Source organism: Balaenoptera ricei, chromosome 1 (genome assembly GCF_028023285.1).
Source record: "Balaenoptera ricei isolate mBalRic1 chromosome 1, mBalRic1.hap2, whole genome shotgun sequence".
In the NCBI taxonomy this organism is placed as follows: Eukaryota; Metazoa; Chordata; class Mammalia; order Artiodactyla; family Balaenopteridae; genus Balaenoptera; species Balaenoptera ricei.
The window spans coordinates 52,873,508-52,889,240 of record NC_082639.1 but is presented as its reverse complement, the minus strand read 5'-3'; the positions used below and the strand labels follow the sequence as shown (position 1 = coordinate 52,889,240).

The 15,733-nt window shown below is 38.9% G+C and overlaps 1 protein-coding gene across 12 annotated transcripts in view; it reads right to left on the bottom strand.

The window, feature by feature from the left end:
• Positions 1–10,495, bottom strand: part of PATJ (PATJ crumbs cell polarity complex component) — a 352,223-nt gene extending 341,728 nt beyond the window's left edge. For 8 of the 12 annotated variants that reach the window (XM_059923752.1, XM_059923782.1, XM_059923801.1 and 5 more), the window contains exon 1: positions 10,371–10,494. The gene's annotated coding sequence lies outside the window, so the exon portion shown is untranslated. Of the gene's footprint in view, positions 1–10,370 lie in introns of all 12 variants that reach the window. The other 4 variants (XM_059923762.1, XM_059923772.1, XM_059923791.1 and 1 more) reach the window with 1 other exon arrangement.
• Between the last annotated feature and the right edge of the window lie 5,238 nt (positions 10,496–15,733).

Genomic DNA, 15,733 nt, shown 5'->3' with positions numbered 1-15,733 from the left:
TTTTATTTATAAAAGCCCAAACTAGAAAAACCCAAATGTCTAATAATAGATGAATGGATAAATCAGTTGTGGTATGTAAGCATAATAAAATACCCAGAAATAAAAAGGGAAAACATTACTGACACACAGCACATGGGTGACTCTCAAAAACAGTATGTTGAGGGAAAGAAAACAGACAAAATGGATGTAAGTTGTATGATTCCATTCATATGAAGTTGAATCTACAGTTATAGATTAGTTTACCTGGGCAGGGTGGAAAGGAGTTGACTGGGAAGACATTTGAGGGAGATTTTTTGGGGGTGATGGGAATGTTATGTTTTGAAAGGAGTATTGTTTACACAGCTGTATACATTTGTCAAACGTCATTGAACTATATATTTTTAATTTTTTATCATATGTAAGTTATACTTTAATAAAGTTAATTTTTTTTAAAAAAGACTCTAGACTGGAAAGGAATATACAAAAAAGGGATACAAGGGATCAAGAAGATATTAGAGAGATTAGGGGAAAAAACCCTCAAACTAGTCATCTGAGAGAGTCTCCAAAAGGTAATCCCAATATGGCATTTTCCATGGATAATTTTTTTTTAATTCCAGTGATTTGCTGAAAACTAGCCTAACATGTAATCAAAACTCAAAATGCTGCGACTTCCCTGGTGGCGCAGTGGTTAAGAATCCACCTGCCAATGCAGGGGACACAGGTTCAAGCCCTGGTCCGGGAAGATCCCACATGCCACGGAGCAACTAAGCCCGTGCACCACAACTGCTGAGCCTGCACTCGAGCTCGCGTGCCTAGAGCCCGTGCTCCACAACAAGAGAAGCCACCGCAATGAGAAGCCTGCGCACCACAATGAAGAGTAGCCCCCGCTCGCCGCCAACTAAAGCTTGCATGCAGCAACAAAGACCCAACACAGCCAAAAATATATAAATAAATAAATTCATTTTAAAAAACCCTCAAAAAGCTAGCAAACCCTTTGCTGTGTCAAAACTGGCACGTTCACAGTGGTCATTTTCACTAGTGGTACACTGTTATAATAAACCATCTAAGAAATATGAGCACTATACAGTCAAACTGTTCTTACATCATCCCTGGATACAGTTGCTAAACACAATCTTTATCTTCTAATTCAAGGTCATTAAGTAAGAAAGCATATTAAAAACCAGTAAGGAATGCCTTTGGCTTTGATAAAAGGTTCATGTATTCCATCAAAATATTCACGGGATTCCATGAAAACTACCAAAAGAACTGCTGAATAGAGCATCACAGAAACACTTCTGACGTGCTCAGCATCTCAACTGTGAAACCCTTAAAACCACCCATTGACAGGTAACTGTGAATAATGGAAGGGCAGTCACAATGGCACTGTCCTTTTCTGTAGCAGCACTAGCCTAAAAGGACTGACAAGAGCAGTTTTGTGATCATTAATACATCAGCCTCTCTAAATCAAAGAAGGTAAGCTAAAACTATGAGGTGCTATTTTTTATTGTTAGATTGGCATTTTTTTCAATAATAGACTGTATTCCAGATATCACAGAAAAACAGGTGGGAATATAAACTTGCACATTCTTTTAGGAGAGCAACTGAGCAATACCTATCAATATATTAAATTTATATTCTCTTCTAGCCAGAATCTCTCTTCTGAGTGTCTCTCCTAAAGAAGTATTTGCAAAAAGGCACACAGATGTGTGTACAAGCATATTTACTGCATTGTTTTTAATAACAAAACTCCTAGAAAAATTCAACTATCAAACGTAATCAGCCATTAAAATAATAAAGTTGGTCGGAAAGTACTGAAACAGGAATGGGTAGGAAACGGTTAACAGCAAGTCTGTGGCTCAATCCTTCAGCTGGGGATTCCCAGCTTGATACCAGACCTCCATGCAAACAAGCTAAAGGTTTTTAATAGATAACAGAGTCCTCATTCTAAAATGTCAGGAAATACCTGATCTATCTTAATTGCTTTTGTAAATAATCTGAGAACATATGGATTTATAGAGCTTGGCTGGCTGGAACATGGGAGGTAATCACAAAGACATTTTCTATTTGGGTAACTAATGGAGTACAAACCTCGGGATTCCCCAAACAGAAGAGGCTTCCTTTAAGAAAATGTTTCTGTATATATTGTTCACAACTTGTCTGATAACCCAAAACAAACAAACAAAAATGTGTCCCAAGGTTGAATTTTGCTCCTGTAAACACACTAAAAATCACAGTAAAAGTCTGTTATGAATATGCGTATAAGTGACGTCACATCAGTCTACATATAAGTAGGTATTTTAACCATGCTGATAATATGTCCTAATATGAGAAAGTGACATTCCTTGGAAGCTGTGTCTACTGGCTGGGGGCCCCTCCGGCAAGGAATGTTGGTGCCTAACTCCTGTGTTAGCCTCCTGCCTGTAACATTCAAGTCATGACTAAGGATGGTGTTGGGTAAGATCTCTCATTTACAGGAGGATGCTTGGGCAATTCAAACCTTTGTGTTAATACAGGGACATTATCTAATATATACAACCCAACAGGGAAGACAGCAAGTTTCAGGATATATGCATTATTTGCCCCTTTTTGTAAGGAAAAAAATACGTATTTGTGGGTGCATAGGTTTCTAGATTTAGAAAGATAGTCAATTTAATAATACTGCTAACTTACAGGAAGGAAAAGTGGGGATGGGGACATAAAAAATTAGTTTTACTTTGTAGATACTAGTGTTGTTTGAATTTTATTTAAAAAGCATGTATTATGTTTATAACTTGAAAGGTAAAAGGGACAAAAAGATAATGGCTAAGATGGCCTAATGAGAGAGCAAGACAGATACACAGCAAGATAATGACAACACAATAGGATAATTATATTGTAAGGCACATATACACAATGGCAAAGGTGTATACCATGTGCTCAGAGAAATCATAAAAGCAGAGTGACTCCCCTGCCTGGGGAAGTTTGGGAATGCTGGAATGAGAACACAGTAGAGACCTCTCTCGTAAAAGAAAAAGAATGGAGTGTAAAAGCAGAGTGACCATTTGGCCTCATTTGCCTAAAATAGTCTCAGATTACCCAGCATCATTATTAATAGTGGTCCACTTCACTCTCAAAGTGTTCTAGTTTGAGTGACATATAGGGCTGCCCTAAGTTAGTGCTTCTCAAATTTTAGTGTGCATCAGAATCACCTTGAGGGCTTGCTAAAACACAAATTGCAGGGCCCACTCCCAATGTTTCTGATTCTGTACGTGAATTCCGTAAGGTGAACCCTGAGAACCTCGTCTCTAACAAAGTTCCCCTGTGATCCCGGTGCAGCTAGTCTAGAGACCACAATTTGAGAACTGCTGCATAAAGGTGTAAAAGTGCACGACTGTCAGTGAAACTAGTAACTAGCTCTAAATGAACTGTTATAAGGTCTCTAAAAGCAACAGAAAGGGCAAAAAAGTAATTTAGACCAGTGTTACTACAAGTGTGGACTGTGGATTGATGCTTGACCCACAAAGAGGTAAGTACCAAAACTGGGAATAAGCATTTAGAAATCGTGGAATGCGGCAGAGTTATGTAGATCTATTAAATTTAGTAATACAAAACACAACTTACATTGTACTTATTTTTGTAATTTCATTTTTCCAACAATTCATTTTTCTAATAATTTTATAAAAATGTCAGTCCTTGAAAGAGTGAGGGAGGGGAACCATAATCTTTTACCACCGATAGTTTGAGAAACACTGGTGTAGATAGACTATTTTGAGAGGGTTCTTATAAATAACGCTAAGTAGACTGTTCTTTATCCTGTAAGCAGCAGGAAGTAATCAAAGGCTTTTAAGTAGGGAAGTATTGAGTCCAGATTTCTATTTAAAAAGGTGATTCTGGTAACAGGATAGATTAGTGGTCTTCAAACATTTTTAAACACACATTCCTATCAATAAAAATGTATGTTGACCACTCACATTGTTTTTTATAATTATAAACATATTAATATATTTATATGTCACATGTGTTTTAAAACATATATAAAATAGAAACATCATGAGAGTAAGGTAAAAACTAAAAAGCAAGATTTTATTGTCATTCTCCTACTCTCCCAGTAGATTGTCCTGCACATTTTGGAAACCATGGTAGTAGATATCTCTCGGCAAGGGTTAAGGTTAGAAACTGGTTGGCCATCCAACCCTATGACTCATATTTAATAAAAGCTAAACTATGTTCACAAAGCAGGCCCGGAAAAGTACTACAATTTCATGGCGTTGGGAAATATATAGGGAAGGGCACTAAGGCCTTCCGAGTATATGAGCACAGAAGAAGAAATGCAATTAACTCTATAGTTGAACATCCAGGAAGTCGCACGTACACTAAATGGAACCTATGATTCACTCATTTTATGGTCATAGGAAATCTTCAACCAAACAATTTTGACCTGTTTGGCCTGGCTAAGAAACTAACAGGGCTTACAGCAAGGAATTTCAAGTTTGTTTAAACATGGTAAAGCTGAATCTACCTTGTCATAGATAGGCTACCTACAATCAGTCAGAGCCTAGACATTAAAATGCCACAGTGTGCCGCTGTCCTCATAGTTGCACAGCCTCCAGAGAACCAGTAGTTTATTATGTTTAACAGCTTCCACTCCATCACTGATCAAGAGAGTTTGTGCCATGAATTTTTCATGTCTGGTTCACTGTGGTATTTGATTGAAGGAAATTATTATAATATTGTGGCTTTTAAAAAATACCCATGCCCTTAGCCATCACCAATTAATGCAATATTTGAGAAAAGCTGATGCAGAGTTAGAAACTTAATTTGATTCAAATTTCTAGGTGGAGGAAACTTATTGAAAAGATTTATTAACCTCCTCAGTTCAAGAATGTAGGCCAGTTAAGGACCCTGAGAAACACACTCTCCTGACTCCCAGTAGCACACAAAAATGTAACTCCCTGAGACATCTTATGTTTCTTTCCTGAACTGAACAAGATACCTTATACCTTGAAAATTTGGTTTAACAAGACATCTTATACTTCTATCTTAAAAAATTGAGAGAAAAGATTACTGGCAATCTGTTTGGGGAAGTACAGGTGGTCAGCCTGTAACTGCAGGTGTGAATTGGACAGATCACAATTAGACTGCATGTAACTCCTCAATGGCAATTCCCCAGAGCTCAAGGGAACTAGGGACTCTGAACAATCTAAATGCTATTAACTGTAGATGAAGTCATGATTTCAGAAGTTATTCAAAAATTGAAGTCTATGAACAACTTTAAATTTCTTTTGCTTCCTTTGGAGTGCAAAGCTCAGATTGCTTTTAGTTACCATGGCTTTGTCCTCAAAGCTCAGCATTTATGAGGTACTGATTAAATGGAACACAAACCCACCTGGCCAGAGAGTAATGGCGGCTCTTCACTCAAACTACACATAAACACATCTGCTGTCATCCTAATGTATAGTCAAGACAGGTGTCCTGGACTTGTGTCCCTATCAAATGGCAAGGCCTTTTCTAAACCCCTTAGATGTAAAAAATACTGTATTTTTGGCTGCTGCCAAAACACTGTACTCCTGGAATTTTGGAAAAAGATATATATAAATTCCAAAACCATCCTGATATTTTGGGGCTATGTGCCTAAGCCATAGGCAACTTTTAAGTCCACTTAATGTTGGACATTTAGGACATCAAAGCTGAAAGATATCATGTTAAACTCAGAATCAGAACTGAAAATTGAGTCACTTCATCAGAATAATCCAATTAGCTATATACTAATTTTTCTCACTGAACTATTCAAAGTTAACCAATGCATATCAGTTTCTGCCTATAACTTGGCCACTGTGTATGAACAAAGTTAAACTGTTTTATGATATGCTCTTGTATTCCTGTTGGTGGCAGTTTTCTCCAATGATCAGCAAAAAATACAAATCTGGGCAATTTTCACACTTAGGGATTTCTGATGTGTAGCCAGTCACTCACTGAAAGAACCAGGCATTCATGCTCCTCACTAATGATTAGTTTCCACCTCAGATATTCTGTTCAATTCTCCCCACATTGCAGACTGTGTGCCCTTAGCTTCTCTCCAGATATAGAGTCATGCCACTTTTGGCATGCTTGTGATATTCAAAACAATCCTAACAAATTGCAAACTAGGCCAAACTATGCTTTGGACACCCTTCCCACTAATGTTCACCATTCTTCCTTCTCTTGGTCTTTTCCCAAAATCCATTTTATCTGTCACTAATTCAAGTAAATAGTTTTTTGGTGTCTACTGTGAGCATTGCAGCATCATTCTGTATAATATCTCATTTATCTTCTTAACAAATGTATAATCTCCATTTCACAAATGCATTAAACTTCTTACAATTTCAAAAAAACAAGGGGGAAAGCACTTTGAAAATGGTAATGACAGGAAGACAGTGCAACTGAGTGAAATTAATTTCACCTTGGGGGGAGGGACGGTCAACGGTTAAAGACATTTTTAGTAGGTAACTACTTTAAAAATGAGAGTCAGATATTACAAATTTTCAATAGAGAGGGAATGAATGTTTGTAAACCTGACTGTCAGCATCTACTTAACTCATCTTCCTCTTCTACCACACTCTGCCCTGGAGCTTCAAGTTCCAGAAAATAATATGGAGAGGGACTGCCTTTCTCAAGGCAGAAGCCTTACCCAGCCCCAATTATCAAAGTCACGCCCATCAATTAAAGGCTAAAGCTAAATGAAAACAGGACAGTCCCCGAAAGGCTGCAGACCCGGGCTTCAAAGCTATCTACCAACCAGACACTGTGGGCACAGCATCAAAGCAAAGAATCAGTTTGGTTTTGTTCTTTTAAGAGTAAGATCAACATTAGAGAATGCTCATTTCACAGAGATTTTACTAACTTCATTCAATCACAAGGAAGCTTCACAAATGCATGCAATCAATACAGACAGAATCCAAATCTGAAATTCTTAAAACACACTATCTTTGTTTACAATATTATTGTTTGGCAGGTGTTTAAACTATATAAATGGTAATTATACTGTATATTTATCCTTCAGCAATTTTTTTTTAACTCAACTTTACATTTTTAAGATTTAGTCATGATGACATACACAGCTAATCTCCTGTTGATGAGCATTTCCTATTGGTCACTAACACAAAAACGGGATTAGAACTAAATATCTACTTTGATAACCAACTTTCTTCCAGTTGGTTCAATAACCAATTCTCGAAATATGGGAGAATCTATAGCTTATGAGCTTTGAAATCATAGAGAGCTGGGTTCTACTCCTGGGACCAGCTCTGTGTTGTTGCAGTCAATTGTTTAAATCTCTCTATATTTTAGTTACCTCATTTATAAAATAGCTAATAAAAAATATTAAATGTTTACAGTTGAAAGGACTAAATAGGATATTATAAAGCAGTCTGGCACACAGTGAACATTCAATAAATGGTAGCTACTATTATCATTAATAACTCTTTTCAATCAAAATTATTTAAGATATTTGGGGGCTTCAAAAAAGCTAATTATTTTAGCTGAGATTTTTCCTTTGTAATCAATAGTAGTTGCTTCTCAAAAGACTGAACAACAAAAAATGTCACCAGTGCAATGAATACAAGGGAGGTGGCAGTGGGGAGGCCTATAGCTGAGAGTTTTAAAAAAAAAAAATTGGTTTATAAATAGAAATGTAAGGGCTTCAGTAAACCAAACCCTCTTAAGGATAAACATACACTGAATCTTAACCCAGTGCTATTCAATAGAAATAAAATGTGAGCCACATATGTAATTTAAAATGTTTCTAGTAGCCACATGAAAAGTAAAAAGAAACAATTAAAATTAATTTAAATAATATATTTTAATTACCCTTATATAAACTATCATTTCAATACGTAAGTAATATAAAAAATAACAAGGTATTTGGGTTTTTACACTATATCTTCAAAATTTGATGTGTATTTACATTTACAGTACATCTCAATCCCAGCTAGCCCTATTTCAAATGCCTAGTCACAGGGGCGACTGGCTAACCATGTTGACAGTGCAATTTTAACCTAGGCCTTTTCAGAAAGAGCCCTGTACAGTGTTTTTAGGAAAGACTTCTGTTTATCAGCTAATGCAGCCTCTATGCCTTTTATCAAAGTAACTATCAGTATGAGACCATTCCCAAATCTGAGTTCTTCCCAATAAAAACAGCAAAGCTCCTTAGTTTTATCAGAATTAAACATCTCAGTGAACGAGCAAAAAGTGGGCAAAGAGTGGCTTACAGTTTACAAGACTCATCCTTGAACATTATTTCATTTTGACTTCCCCAAACTCAGTGAGGTAGATCATTTACAAATGGGAAACAAGAAGCAGAGTCAAGTGACTTGCCAAGAGTTACACAGTAGGTGGACCCAATCCCATGTCTCCAAACTCCACAGGCTACACAGTTGTACAAATGCAAAAAATAAGCAGGCTTTCCATCTTTTCTCTCCATTTGCACCAGAACCTAGAATGAACACTTTGAAAAAAAGGCATCCAAGTCTACTAAAAAACATCAGAGTACGGGAAAAAAAACAGAGCAATGGTCAAGCGATCCCAAAAATTAAGGTGGAACAGTCCTGTTTCTCAAAATTTTACTCTACTACCAAGGTGAGCAAAATCTTAAGTAAACAAATTAAACCCCACTTTAGTTTCCCCAAACTAATGTATTTTTGTTAAAGTTTAACAAAGCAAGGAAATTCAGACTGCTTGGTTGTTCCGTTTAAGGATCATTATTAAGTGCTTTTAAATAAAAATGCAATTACAAGGATTACTGGATGCTGAGCCTCTGTCTCAATCACAAGGTTCTAAAAGTGAACTCATCATGGGAAAATATACAGGTTTTTCTTTTTAAGAATACTAACTGAAAGGCAAGATACCATAATTTTATTAGTGATTATTTTCAATGGTAGGTGGGTCTGGGTGTGCTTTTAGTTCCTTTTCTGGAAATTCTCTCCAATTTTTCTACAATGAATATGTTAGTTTTATAGTTATAAAAAATATTAATACATGACTTGAACTTATTAAAGCATCTTTAAACACAAATGAGGGATTAATACAATTTACCTTCAACCTTAAACGCAACTATTATTGATATACCAAGCTCACCTTATGTGACCGTTAATAGGACCTCAATTAGCAAATGTCTTCGGAACTCAGTTTACAAATTCTATCTGTAAAGTACCTTCCAGCTCCGTTATTTATTAACTTTCTAATTATTTTAAATTTTGAACTCTCCTTATAAAGGTTGTTAGGGGCCTAGAAACGTCAAGCTCATTTTAGCTAAAAGCCCCGACCTCACCTTTTTCTGATGCTGCAAAATGAACCAATTTGAGTTTTTACCTCCATTCCTCCCTAGCTTTACTTTTAAAAAATTATGCGCAAGTGAATTGGCAACCCATAGGAGCTTAGACGGCCTATAAGTAGTATTACCATCCCCGGTGTAACAGATTTTTCTTCTAGATCTCCAGAAGGCTTCTTCGTTCTTTCAAGAAACACTTGTTTATTGCGCACCTACCCATGGCCAGACGCTCAATGCAGTTGAGAAGCAGCCTAGGTAAATAAGGTCCTTAAAGGCCACCCTCTCAATCGCGCAAACCAGTAAACAACTAATTCGAATCCAAAGTGATAAGAGCCATCTGGAGATAATGTCAAACTGCCAAGAGAACACTCCAGGGGAGATTAATTCGGCCTGCTAGGTGTCCCAGGAGGGCTGAGGCGCTTTGGAGGGGGTGGGGGGAAAGGATTTGAAAACGCTTTCCTGAGCTTGACATAAAGCAGGAATCCAGCGATTTACCAAAAGCCTGGAGCCAGAGCACTCTCCGCCTGGTCCTCCCGATCTATAAAGTGAGGCTAGCAGAGCCCAGGCCTGACCGTCGGCCTGGGAACTCGTCTACGTGACCGCCAGGCTCCCAGATGGGGTCGGGGCCAAGTGGCCCCTCAGCTGGGATCTGAGTACCCCCTCCTCCGGGACCCCGAACGGGCCACCACCTGTTCACTCCTTTCACCGTCACCAGTTGGGGAAAGACTCCGCCCAGCTCTAGGGGCGAAGCACAGGCACCCACTTGAGTGCAAAGTTTGATCCCGGCCACTCCCGGTACAGACCCGGGCCGAGATTTGAGTGCCGCCAGGGCCTGCCGGGGAGGGGCGGCTCCGCGGCCCGCGGCCTCCGGCGAGCCCTGCACCGAGGGGCGCGGACCACGGCGGGATCACCGGGCCCGACGCAGACGAACGGCGCCCCCCACCCTCCGCGGGCCCGGCAGAGCGCCCGGCGGCGTCCTGGGTCTCCCGTGCCCACTCCTCCCGGAGGGCGGGCGGAGAGCGCGCCGGGGCAGCGGCGGAGGCTCCGGACGCGGGGCGAGGGGTCCCCGCCGCGCAGCGCACGCCAGCACGCCCGACCCCTGCTTTACCTGGTCCGGCGGCGGCGCCGGTGGGAGCCCGGAGCGGGCGGGCGGACTCGGCGTCAGCCCTCCCTCACCTGGGCGGAAGTGAGAGGCCCAGAAGGACCGCGCCTCACCTGGCAGGCCCTCCCCTCCCTCCTACCCTCTCCGCCTGGGCGGGGCGCCGAAGTGGCGCGGGAGGGGCGGGCGGGGTAGCCTGGGGCCGCGGGACGCCGACTCTGGGGGGGAACGCGGGGGCGGTGGGCTTCTCTACTTTCTGCAGGTAAAGTTCTACTGGGCGAGGGAGGGTTAAAGAGCCAGAAAAAGGTGGGATCTGAGGGTCAAGTGGGCAGACGAAAAGCCAAGTGGTGGGGAGATCCGGCTGGACAGGTGTAGGCTGGCTGGGCTGAGAGGAGACCTGAAATCATGGAAATTGAAGGAGGACATTGATGAAAGGATTTCGTCAAATCTGCTTGGTCCCTCTTTGTCCCTTACCTTTCCCGTTCTGTCATCCCTCCTTGTGTTGTCTTCATCCGCTGACCCCACACTAAATTCTAAGTATAACTGGGGGTTATTTTTTGCTCATTTAGTTGAGGAAAGGAAAGAAACCAATCTAGCAGTATTTGCCTGCGATATGCTGGGCGCTAGCTTATATACATTACCTCATTTGCCCTGTGAAAAAACCGATGAAGAAACTGCGCACCTACGGGTTAAGTAATTTGCCCAAAATTTGGGACCCAGATGGGATCTTATGACTATAAGTCCAGTGTTGACTTCCCTATATGTTTTAACATTTTTGTTCTTGATATCATAACTTGACTTTGAGAAAGATTGTGTAGAACCTACAACAGCTTTATTCGACTCTCTCTAATGTAACTAACTAGAATTTTGATGATAGGCGTTTTATTTTGTCTAATACAGTCCACACATTAACGGTAAACAGAATCAATCTTCAGGTATGTGTTCATTAAATAAATCTAGTATTTGTTAAGCACTGTGATTGACTTTGTAAAATGTTAAATATGGGGGATACCGGTCCTCAAGGAAGATGGTATGTACAAGACAGCTGCAATGTAAGGACATCTGTTGTAAGATCATGCACTTGACACCTCTTAGTGTATCGTTAGTTGTTTTTTTGTTTGCTTGTTTTTAAGAAATTATCACTTGTTAGGCCTGGTAAAAGGATACACAGGATACAAAATTTCAGCATGGTCTCTGCCTCTTAAGAATGAACAAACTATCGAAGGAAATAAACTTATACAACAACTTAAATTAGCAAATATGTATAATGAAGCCAGAACTTTCAGAAAACAAAGAGATCTATTATGCTTGTTGAAAGCACCTCTTAGGATTTAAACAGGTCTAACAGGTGTTTGGGATTTGCTTAAGGTAAAATGGAGAAGGAAATGCTTCCTAAATTGGGGTTGGGGGGGAGAGGGGCAGCATACAGGTGGAGACCAATTATCTCAAAGCATCACCTTGCAAACATAGAGTAAGGTCTCTTCTTACTCTAACATTTGATGATGGTCATGAACATATTCCCCCTTTCTCAAAAAATAATGTGACTTTGGGGAATTCCCTGGCGGTCCAGTGGTTAGGACTTGGCACTTTCACTGCAGTGGCCCAGTTTGATCCCTGGTTGGGGAACTAAGATCCCACAGGCTAAGTGGCTTGGGCAAAAATAATAACAACAAGAACAATGTGACTTTTAATTGACTGTGAAATAAAGTTCAAACTCCTTTTCTTTGTATCCAAGGCCCTCTAAGCTCTCTCCTTGTTGCCTCTTCAACCTACTCTTCCATTTCACCCTCCAAGATCTGACGCTGGCCAAATGATCTGGTCTACTCTATGCCCTTGGAATAACCACACCATGACTTTTCCGTTTGTTACTCATCCCCTTTTCCATGCTTGGAATGTCCTATGAGCCCTACCCTTCCCCCAGGGCCTCAATGATCATTCCCAGAAAACATCCATCTCCACCACATTTAATCCCATTTTCTCCATATTTTAGTGTGGTTATTTTAATTTCTGCTTTCCTCTGGCTCTTACCTGGAATTTTAAAAAATGTTTGACTTATTCAATACATTTTTTAAGGCACATACTCTGTGGTAAACATTTTCTGGCACAGAGTTTTTTTGTTTTTTTGTTTTTTCAACCTCTGCGAACCCTCAAGAGTGTTTTATTCACAGAATGATGAAGATGAACACAGTTTTAAGAACACATCTCTGAAGTCAGAAGATCTGAGCTTGAATCCTGATTCCACCATTTCCTAAAATATGTGACTTTGACAAGTTACTTAAACCTTCTAACTCCCATTAGTGAAATTTCAGTACCAGTACTTACAATACTTCATATGGTAGTTTTGAAGGTTAAATGAAGAAATTACATGTATTGCATACACCTGGCACATAGAAAGTACTGAATAAATGAAGCAGCACATAGATGGGCATGAACATGACAGATACTTGTGACAGCAAAGAGAAAGCCAAGAGTAGTAGTAAATAAAGTGAGGCCAGAGCAGATGGTGGAGGACCTGAAAATACTACGGAGAACTTTAGGTTATAAGACTTTATCCTTCATCTCTAAGAAATTAAAGAGCCACTGAAAATTTCTGAATAAGATTTTTATTTTTTGCTTTTTTAAAAAACATTTAATGATTGGTGTTTATTTTTTAAAATGCTTGATTTCTTTAGAGCAGTTTTAGGGTCTATATTGAACAGAAGTTACAGATTTCCTATGTACCCCCTTCTCCCACACATTCATAGCCCCCCTCTTTACCAACATTCCCCACCAGAGTGGTACCTCTCTTACAACTGATGAACCTATATTGACACATAATCACCCAAAGTCCATGGTTTACATTATGGTTCACTCTTGGTGTTGTACATTCTATGGGTTTGGATAAATGTATAATGACATGTATTCACCATTATAGTATCATGCAGAATACTTACACTGCCCTAAAAATCATCTGTGCTCTGCCTATGCATACCCCTGCTACTGCCCTCCCTCCCCAACTCCTGGCAACCACTGATTTTTTTGTTAACTCCATATTTTCATCTTTTCCAGAAGGTCAGATAGTTGGAATCATACAGTATGTAGCTTTTTCAGATTGGCTTTTTAGTAAGATGCATTTAAGTTTCCGCCATGTCTTCTCACGGTTTAAGAGCTCAATTCTTTTAGCACTGAATAATATTCCATTTTCTGGACGTACCACAGATTACTTATCTGTTCACCTACTGAAAGACATCTTATGCTTCCAAGTCTGGTCAATTATGAATAAAGCTGTTATGACCATGTGTACAGGTTTTATCTGGACAAACATTTTCAACTCCTTTGGGTGAAATACAAGGAGCTTATAGGATTTTGAATAAGATTTTGAATATGATATAGGTTTTATGTTTTCCTAAATGAAAGATTAATCTGGAAGCAGTGTGAAGAATAGATTGACAAAGTTGGGGAGAAGGCCTAGAATCAAAAAGAGGAAGGAAGAAGTTGCTATAGTAAGGTACATAGGAAATGACGTATACCTGAAATAGGGTGAAAATATAGGATTAAAAAACTGAGCACTTAAAAATATCAGTTGCTTACTGATTAGAAAAAGAAGAACAAGGAGAAAACTGAAGTACAAAGATGATTCTAAGCTCTGAAACTGATAAAATGGATGTTGGTGTTGAAACTTAGAAAAGCCAATTTATTCTGTTTTGTTTTTTTGAGAAGTAGGACTCTGCTAAAGTCAGTTTTAGATCCTACATTTGACATTCACCATGAAATATACTTGGCATAGAGTAGGCCTTATTAAGTGATGAGTCAAAGTTAATTGAATTGGATGGCAGTTAGACTGGTGCACCAAAGAGAGGACACAGAAATACCTGAGAGACAGCATGGATGTAGAAAAATTCCTAATGTGCAGAAGACTATAATAAAGATTTACCAGGACCTGATATTATGAATTTACCACCAGAGGAAAAAAAATGCCCATCTCAAATAAAAAATAAATTTGGGGAGAGTAACCATCTTTTATCTCTTAATGATTCTGTTCTAATCATGGAAACAGGGATCGGGTTGCTCAGGGCAAAACTATTAATGTAATTAGGTGTATACTAGAATTTTAGGAATGAAAAGATCCAATGTTCAGAGCCTTTGAATCCCAGAGGAAGCTTTGCTTCAAGCTTCACTGGCAAACCTCTTTCTAATGTTTCTACATAGCAATTTCCGTATTGGGCTGTGTTATTCATATCCTTTACTTTCTATAGGATTTCCATAGAATCCTATAGAATTTTTATGAGACAAAGAAATTTTGCATTGAAAACATGCCTAAGATTGAGATTTAACGTTCTTACTAAAATTAGACAATGTAGTATCTTGTTATCAGAGACTGTACTTGCAAAGATATAAAGTAATATATTTTACTGAGCCATGAGAAAATAGATTAAGGGGCAGTAAGAAGAGAAAGTGAACCAGAATCACTTCAAGAGTCAAAAATTTTGTATTTCTTTACTTTCACGGGAAGACTCTTGTTCTTTTCAGTTTATACATTGTAGGAGAGAACAAAGATAATCAATAGAACCATAAAAACAGATTTTGTAGTGGGATTAATCAGCAAAGCACAAGCATTTTCAAATAGTTAATTGTTCAAAATCTATATGAAAAACGACACAAATATCAGCAATATTCCTGCAGTCAGCAGGAAAATACCTAATTTTGTCATAATTTCAATAAACTCAAACTAGAAAGTTGCTTCCTTTCACCTTCTGATTTCCTTTAGATTGTATTTTGAAAATCAAACCAGAACTTTTTGAAAGTGTCAAAATGGTAGTCAAAATGCAAAGTCACTATCTTTTATCACCAGATACTATGTGTAACAGATATTCCAATCCTTATCCCTGGGTTTTACCTAATCCTTGGCCCCAACCCCTTTCCTAAATTTCATCTCAGGATGAGGATGAGGGATGGTGTTGAGCTGTATGTTATACACATTATTGGTAATTTTTAAAACTCAAAGTTAATGGTTAATTTTCTAGGTTGTACATTTTTAGGTGGTCATGCATTCTATGAAGAACCAACTCTGCTCCTCCAGTTTGGCCTGGATTTTGAATTATCTTAATGTCAGTGACAAAATATTGTGTTCCAAATACTGTTTGGGGGATTATCTTATCAAAACCCTTGTCCTACTACACCAACTAATACATGCTTCTATTGTGACAATTACCAAGCAGTATTTTAACAGTTTGTCTTTTCCCCTAGCAAACACAAAGTGTTTAACTACTGGGTTCTTGCCTCTTTATTTTTTGAGGCTGTAGGGTCTCATCTTATGCTGTGTACAAAGTAAATGCTTGATAAATATCTTTATGGAGGGGAAGGAGGGAAAGAGAGAGAAAAGAAAAGGAAGG